This window comes from Excalfactoria chinensis, chromosome 3 (genome assembly GCF_039878825.1).
Source record: "Excalfactoria chinensis isolate bCotChi1 chromosome 3, bCotChi1.hap2, whole genome shotgun sequence".
In the NCBI taxonomy this organism is placed as follows: Eukaryota; Metazoa; Chordata; class Aves; order Galliformes; family Phasianidae; genus Excalfactoria; species Excalfactoria chinensis.
This window is the reverse complement of record NC_092827.1, coordinates 67,786,062-67,794,659: the sequence shown is the minus strand read 5'-3', so window position 1 is coordinate 67,794,659 and position 8,598 is coordinate 67,786,062.

The following is an 8,598-nucleotide window of genomic DNA, read 5'->3' as shown; positions in this document are numbered from 1 at the left end:
GAGCATTTTGTGTGTAGCTGGGTGATGGGGTCTGGCTTCTAATCCAACATGAAGCACTTGATCCACATATGCCTGTACTGAAACCACCTTCACACCAGGAGCTGCAGGTTATATAGTGAGTGTATGTGACTACATTAACATCAGCTGTGAGACTGGGCTTCTTTTGGCACTCTGTCATTAGAGCAGCTGGGGGAATGTACTGCCGGAGGAAGGCCAAGGGTCTTTGTACAGGGAATGCAGGCAGTTCCTCACTGTGAGCCTGTGGCATATCAGTCAGACTTTTGGATACAGGACTGGGCAAAGCACTGATAATTTATTATACCCTCCCTCTGCCCAAAGGAGGAGGGAGGCATACTTTAAGCAATCAAATCCCACCTTGGGTTTTACTGCAGTGTCTGTTTATACCCAAGGTGATGAAGACTGCTGCCTTCCTCTTCCAACTAAATAAAGTGAACTCCACAGCAGCTGATGAAAGGCCTTTTTTTCCAGTTCTTGAATTACTTCTGTGACTCTTTGATGTGCTGGCGGAGAATCCTTCGGTGCTCTTTTTAAATGGGGTCACTCCAGCAGGATATGTATTCCAGAAATGGTTTCATGCAGCGCTTTTGATCCCTGCCCACTTCTCACCAATTGTGTATCCAGAAATGGTCAACACCTTATTCCCCATCACACTGGGAGCTCCTACTGAGTTGCTTCTCTGTTCTGACCTTTCTCAAGTATTTCAGAAGTCACTGTATACTCTCTGAAACTCACCTCCTGCAAATATAACCTGTATTTCTTTTTTATAGGTATCTAATTTAGCTAGGTATCTCAAAAGTGTACTGAGACATGGCTTGTTGGGATGGGCTCCCTACAGAGCAGTCCTGGTCACTCCGTATGACTCTAGTTCTCATCATTATCTGCTATCTGGTGAGTGTTTCCACTCACCATTTTCCCAGCAGAAACGTTATGTTTTCTCTCAAGTGTTGATAAAAACTCATAAAACTCATAGAATCATTTGAGTTAGAAGGGACCTTTAAAGGTCATCTAGTCCAGCTCCCCTTCAATGAACAGGGACACCAACAGCTAGGTCAGGTTGCTCATAAAACACTGAATAGCACTGAGTCTAATACTGCTGTATACAGACTTCGCTATAGTATCACTATAGTAGCACCCATCCTTTAACAGCTTTCCTCAGGCATTTGTGTTTTTTCAGTCCACCGTGTCTCGTGTCATTTAACATATTGATTTTATACATAGTACATAGTTTCTAAAAAGTAAAATATTAAGTTATATATAAATAAATCAGACTATTATGTGATTCTTCTTTGAACAACCTGTGCCAGTGCCTCGCCACCTTCTGAGTGATTAATTTCTGCTCAATATCTAACCCAAATCTCCCCTCTTTTAGTTCATTCCCTCTTATCTTATCACTCTCAGACTTCACATCCTATCTTCTGCAATGTTTGCCTGTGAATGTACCGGTGGGCAAAAGAGTGAGCATCTAAATATTTCTGAGGCAACGGGAAGAAACACAATGTCTTCTGTGACCTCTGCATCCCTTGCTGCTCACAGGTATTTTTCTGACCGTGCTAAACCAAGCACCAGCCCTGACAGCACTACTGTTGTTTTAGCCCGATCAGAATCACAAAGGAAACGTTCCCTGTGGTCAGTGGTACAAACCATGCGTAGCAATGCTGGGAAACCTCGGCTGTCAGAAATACATCTTCACTTTTTATGAAAGAAATGTTATGAATTAAAAACCAAAACAAAAAGCTCTGTATTTTATTCACAAATTCAGGAAATGCCACGAGATGACACAAAGATTGTCATTCCTTAATGCCTGGAAATAGGAAAGCTGGTTCCATTTCAGACTCCATCAGATAATACTTTTGCCAGAGGATGTTATTACAGTTTTAGGCTAAATATATAATATAAATAACCTGTCTTCTGCAGTACAAAAAAATGTCTACTGGCTGGAAGCAATTATTGTGAGATAATACGTGGAAGTCTGCCAGCTGGGCTTGTTAGGTTTTCTAGCTCTACATTTATAATACATATTAATGCACAGCACTATCTCCTAGCACAGCCAAGGTCCGGTTCTATCACTGTATTTATGAGCCTACTTTATGTATCAGTGGTAATATAATAGGGCTCCAGTAAACTGCAGGGACAACTAATCTAAACCAAACCCTTAGAAGAGATTCATTTCCATCCAGGAAATACACAACACCTTTAAACGGATCGCTTTCCACGTGAGTGAATTATTATTCCAATTATTTGGCCAGTTTTATAACTTGCCAATGGCTCGGTGCCAGCTCTTTATTTAACAAGCCAATAAAAAATTGATTACCAAAGTCACAGGGGCAGCTGTGCACAGCATGGAAATGGTGGGGAGAGAGAGAATCACGCAGCCACTGCCAGGACAGCCAGGTATATGCCAGGACAAGTCAGGCATAAGACCAATGGTCCATCATTTTTCATGGTCAGTGATAAAACTAAACAAAATTGTTCCCAACAGCTATTTGTGCCAAGGAACACATGGATATGGAGCCAGCTTTCCCTCACCAGTGACCTACAGAGAGAGGATAAGGGTCCCATTGGGCTATGCAGAGTATCTGTGCCCTGGGGAAGGGACCTGCATGGGAAAGCAGCTGTCCCTCCAGCATCCCCCATATATAAACAGGATGGGATGACAGAGACACATAGGGAGGGAAGGAGGCCTGTGACTTCAACAAACCTGTGTGTTGCTGGGCCAGCACATAATGAAAACTGTGATCCAGTCTGGGGGATAAATCATAGGAAAGCCACTGAGAACTTCTCACAGCAGGCAGTGGGACCAGAGTCTTGCCTGCAAAAGACACCATTACCATGCAGCAGCTTGTCTGCAGCCACCATGTACAGCAGAGTGCCTGCATGAAAACTCTGGGGAAGGGGGGGGGGGGAAAGGGGGCTGTCATAATGCCCCTTGTGTTTGCTGGGTCTGATCACAGCAAACTGAAAAAACTCTCTCCAGAAATGAATGTCTGGGTGGAAATAAGGCTGCATCTGGAGTTCACAGTTCCCGTGTGATTTGCTATGGAAAAGGCAGAAGCATGGCTCCATTCACAATGTTTATGGAAGCCCCTAGAAGAACTGGTGAAGTGAAAGCCACTGAAAGATGGTAGAAGACTGCTTTTAGAGCACCCGGTTAAGGGTTGAAGTTGTTCTTCCCTTTTCACTTTTATTTCCTTATTCCTTACATTGTGCCTATTTTTAGAGCGAAAACAGAACAGAGCTGAAAATGCGTCCTTGTCTTGTGAACGTAGTACTGAATGCCCTGCCTGTAGCACAGAAACAGGATGCTGGGGGGGAGAAAGGTGCTGCAAGGCTCTGCCAGCAAAGATGCAGCTTCTCTGCAAATGTCACATGCTCACCCACCAGGTGGGCACCTTATGCGGAGAGAAAATGCCCTGCTTGGAGCTCACCATCTACAGCAGAAGATTGAGTGGAAGAGACTTGTTCAAACTCTGGGCCCCCAGTTCAAAGCATCTGATTCTGATTTGTCTGTGTTACTGGCAGACCATGATAAGAGAGCAGAGTCTTCACAAGCTCCTTCAACACCTGTAGGGGCTGAGGCGCCTTCCTGAGACCCTCTTCTTTCCCCGGGTACTACAGGTAGATTGCATTCCTCAGCCAAGAGATACACACTGAGGGAGATGACTCTGGAACATGAGAAAAACAGTTCCTACAGTTAAGTGCTATGGAAAATTATGTGCAAGGGAGAAAGTGGTGTGTGTTGTCAGGCAGCCAGAGGGAAAAGCAAGAAAAAGAGAAAAGTAAAAAGAGGGGAAAGAGGAGAAATGAAGATGAGTGGTAGGAGCGAAAGCAACCACGAAAGGGAAACAGCAAAGAGACCAAGGCGACAAATAGTTGGAGCAAGGGGACCAAGCAGGGGAAAATCAAAAGCTGACGAGTGAGAAATCTGTGCATCCCAAAGAAAAGCCTCAAAGCTCTCACCGGGGAGCAGTGCCTGGAAGACAGCAGCCAGAATGAAATGATCTGCCCACTGCAACAAGCCCGTCACGCTGTTTGATGGACACCAAGCAAGGTCTCCGATGCTTGATACCAGCAGTACACTGCAGTTTTATGTCTTCATTCTCTCTTAGATGTGAAAAAGTTGGCAAATTTGCCAATTGGCAAAGCTGAGTATGGCTAATAGAAAAGAACATGGGAGGCATGAGCCAGTGTAGTCTCTATAATGGAGTTTACTTTCTCTATTGGAGCTTTTACAAGAGCACACAGGCACACATGTGCATACACAAAGTACACAGGTAGAAATAAAATCCTACTGGAGCCAAGCCACGATGTAAGAGTTGCAGCTCAATGACAAAAGCATTGTAGCTGCAGATGGATTACAAAGTACTGTAAAATGCTGTGAAATGCATCTTCATTCTGACAGCCTTGCTGATCACTGAGGCCATAACGAAGTGTTGCCTGAAGGCTGAGCCCACACTTCCAGGACATGAACACGTACCCTCTGAGCGTATGGAGCTGTGGTGTCACATAGCACAGAATGAGAGGAAATCCTCACAATTGCCTGTTTCCCCATGCTGCACTGAGTGACTGAGCGATCACAAACCACGACTGAAGAACAGGAGTGAGTCATGGAGTTCCAAACAAGAGCATCCACTAATTGTTCCGTGGAAGAGGCTCGGCAAAGTACGAAGAAGGACTTTGTACGATATTATTTTGCTGACCGTGAGTTTTGTACCCTTCTGCAGCAAAGCTGGCCATTCAGATGTGAGCATTTATTTTATGATCACAGCCCAGGGAGAGCCACGTCCCAGGGTGCGGTATCCCTCATGGACAGGGATTGAGGTATGAGCCCAGAGCAGGTTTGAAGCTGTTCAGAAGGAACTCGGCCACCACCTGATGCAAAACAGAGAGGATATATAGGCTCAGTAGGCAATCACAATCCTGTAGGCAGCTCTCAGCTTTCCAGTCCTCCTGTACTCCTTTCTCTTTACGCCGATAAAACGTTTTCTTCAAACTGAGATGACACGGGCTTGAAAGGTTTGAAGTAAGAGTTAGTAAAAGGATGTGCCAGGAGACTGATGGAGTGGTGAAATTCTCATGTTTGGGGACAATTTCTAGAATAGTAACACTTATGGTCTTATATTTAAAACAACTGCTTGGGCTCAGGTGTCTAAAAAAACACTCGTTGTACTGCTGCCAAGTCATTAGCTTACAAAGCTCCAGGCCCTGTCTACACACCAGCCGGCCATCAGTTTAACTAAAATCACTATTTAATCCATTTAGAGCAATCAGCACAACCTTTTTTGTGTAACCAAATTAACCTAAATCAATACGAGCCTGTCGCAAGCAGAGGCAAACAATTTAAGGATATCGGCATCAAAACCTGTGTAGCACAGCCCTGATTGCTGGAGCTCAAGGAGCAACTGGACGCTGCTTTGTGAAGCCAGGGGTTGGGCTCCATGATCCTCGTGGGTCCCTTCCAGCTCAGGATATTCTGTTCTATTAAGAAACTTGTTCACTGCACAGCTCAATGCTTTTTCCACACTTCCATGGATATGCTCAGAGTGCACTTCAAGGAAGAAGTGCCCAGAAAACAAGGCAAAACTACAGGAACACCCCCACACTTCAGCTGTTCTGCTTTCAGGTGCTGCACCAGCAAACCCTGCTGGTAACATTACAGCCAAATGCAATTCCCAAAAGCAAAGGAGCCCAGCATCAGCAATGAAGCAGGGCCACAGACAGGCCAGGGGAAGGCTGTGGGGCACAGAGACCCCTTGTAGCAGCTGTCCTAGGGGCTTTCCTGCTACCCAGAGAAAGCATCACATCAGCACAGAGCTCTTGGTGACTCTAGGGAGAGCTCTGGCCTGAGACAGCCACAGGATACAGCCACTGAGTTTCCCACCAGTCATTTCAGAATGTTGTTATGGACAGCCCTGGCTGGAATTTCACTTGACTTCATCCAAAAGACTCGAGGGATTCCAGCACTCTCCATCCTTTGCTCACAGTGCAAGTTACATCCTATAAATTCAGAGGCTGATACAAGATCTCAGTATTTGTTAAACTGTGGTAGAAAATGACGGAAATCCCTCTGAAACCTGTGATCTTCCAAAGGCAAAGGAACTGCCCTAAAACAAACCAGCATCTCCTTCCTCCCATGGCTGCAATCCAGCAAACAGTTTACATGAATGGGGAATTGGGCCCCCAGCTTAGCTAAGCCAAAGATGCTTAGATAGGATCGTGACCTTATGATGTACTACAGGGTCAGCTTTGTATTGCAGAGGTGCCTGGGCAGCAATAGCCATCTCCAACACATTCTTAGACATATGTGTCATGCCCAGCACAAGTGACAGCTCAGGCTGTGTGATCCCCTTTCAAAGCCTGCTTGAGGTGTCTGGTGATGCCCTACAGAGTGTGCTGGGTCTCTCCTGGTGGCCTGGGGACACCTGCTGTCTACCCAGGGGGTTTCTTTGGCAAGCACGGTCACTGTTGGTAGGCACACAGACACGTTCACACATGCAGGACTGTTTGATTTTATACCAGAAGCTCAACAGCTAAAAGACTTGCATTTTCTTATCTGGGTAACGTGATCATAATATATATTACGGAATTAGGGTTCTGGTCTATGAATCCTTATTAGCACCAGTGCTCTTCAGTGCACTGCTTCAGACAAAAGCATTTGAGTAATTCGCAGCTCTGCAATGACACGTCTGGCCAAACTTTCACATGCATTTTTCTTTCTTTCTCTTCAGAACACCACACACACATGATGAGACACACTATTCCCCCATATTCCCCAAATCTCTGAAGGTGCTGCACATCATTTATCACTACCAGAGATCTACCTAAGTCTAAAAGTGAAGCTTATGTTGCACCACTAACTGTGTTATAAGGGCACAAAGGGCAAACAACAAATAACTTGTGACTGGAAATGAAAAAAGCCTCGTGTATTTCTAGAGATGGACACTAGATGGCAGAATAAATAAACATTCCCTAACGATTTCCAAAGAGGCATCCTGTCACTAAGAAGGCAGGACCAGAGGGCTGAAATGAAGACTATACCTGAAACAAACAGAAAGCCTGCAGCTATTCCACTTGGAGCAATCGGTTTCTGTAGAGGACAGGCTCTGGTAAGACTGGGTTTAAACTTTTTATGTCCTTCACCATGAGTGTTACCTTCCATTTAATGGTAGTCACAAACTCCCATCTCCCTGCACAAACGCTGGCACCTCCCTTTCTCTCATACAACATGTATTGAAAGTAGGACCCAGCAAAACACTACCACAACACTGAGTAGGTGATACAAGTTTTTAGATGCAGGTAAGAACCTTAATTGAGCTCAAGCAATTTAGGAACATCTGTTTAGCTGTCAATCAGTGGAACTCATTTCATGAAGAGACACCATCAAGAAATTAGAATCTAAATTATTTGCTCCTGCAAAGCAGCACTTCTTCCAGAGGAAGAACTAAGAGCAGCCATGGGTAAATGCTGAGCTGAAAATGCTGCAAAAGAAGACCTGAGAAGAACTGAGCAGGACTGTTGTTTCTGTTGTTTACCGTGAGATGTCTGTAGGCACCAGACACTGCTCGCTCAAGGCCTGTGCCCCAAGTGCGGCCCAGCTCTTGAGTTGCAGGATGGGGCAAGTTCTCGGGGTCCAGCAGCCCAGGGCAGCTCAATGAATGGGAAACCAGCAGGAAAACATGTTCCACCAAAAGCATAAAGCACAGCAGTTCACCAAAGCCAGCTGGAAGTTCAGAATGAGTGCTTCTAATGCTGCTATCTGCCTGCAGGACGCTGCCCACACTCAGCTTATGACTGGACAGCATGTGAGGAACCTTTGCATTTCAGCCCCTTAAAAGGGCCTGGTCTGCCCCATGAGCTCGCTGGATCCAAAGTGCAACAAGTGCTCAGATCAGCAGCCGTATGAGCTGGACTGGAAACCGAAAGAGCCAAGCCAAAACTCCTGGCTCCTGCTATATGACCTTACACCGCTTCGTCTCACTCCTTTTCCTTCATGGTCATGGCACCTCCTGTCTGTCATCTTCACCTGTAGGTGAGAGGTATAGAAAGCAAAATCTTCTTAGCCTAAGCCCTTGCTGAGAAGAGAGATCCACCCCCTTAAACACATCTAACACAAGACTGCCAGCACTTAACAATATTCCCGTGACACTGAAACCCTGACTGTCCATACAACTGCATCCTTCAAACACCTGGTTCCTGTCCTCAGAAAGTTCTTTTTAACAAAACCTAGGCTATTTCCAGACGGTCAGTTTTGCCAGGTATTTTTTCCTGAAGCCACAAGAGGAGAAGACCTTGAGAAGGAACTAAACGGAAGTGGTGGGACCCATTCAGATTAAAAGGGATTTGTAAGCCCGCAAGAAAGCTAAGAGCTGTGGGAGAAGTGCCCAAAGATAGACGATGTCCCATGAAACCTGCTCTGCACCAGGAGCCAAAGAACAGCATCTAAACGATGGGTTTAGGAGGTCATCTGGCCTGTTGTGGCAATGGAGGAGCAGAGCTTACACAACAGCCCCTTTCTCTGGGAGGAGTAAACATCTGAATGAAAAGAACAGTAGGAAGAAAGAAGATGAACCCACATGACAC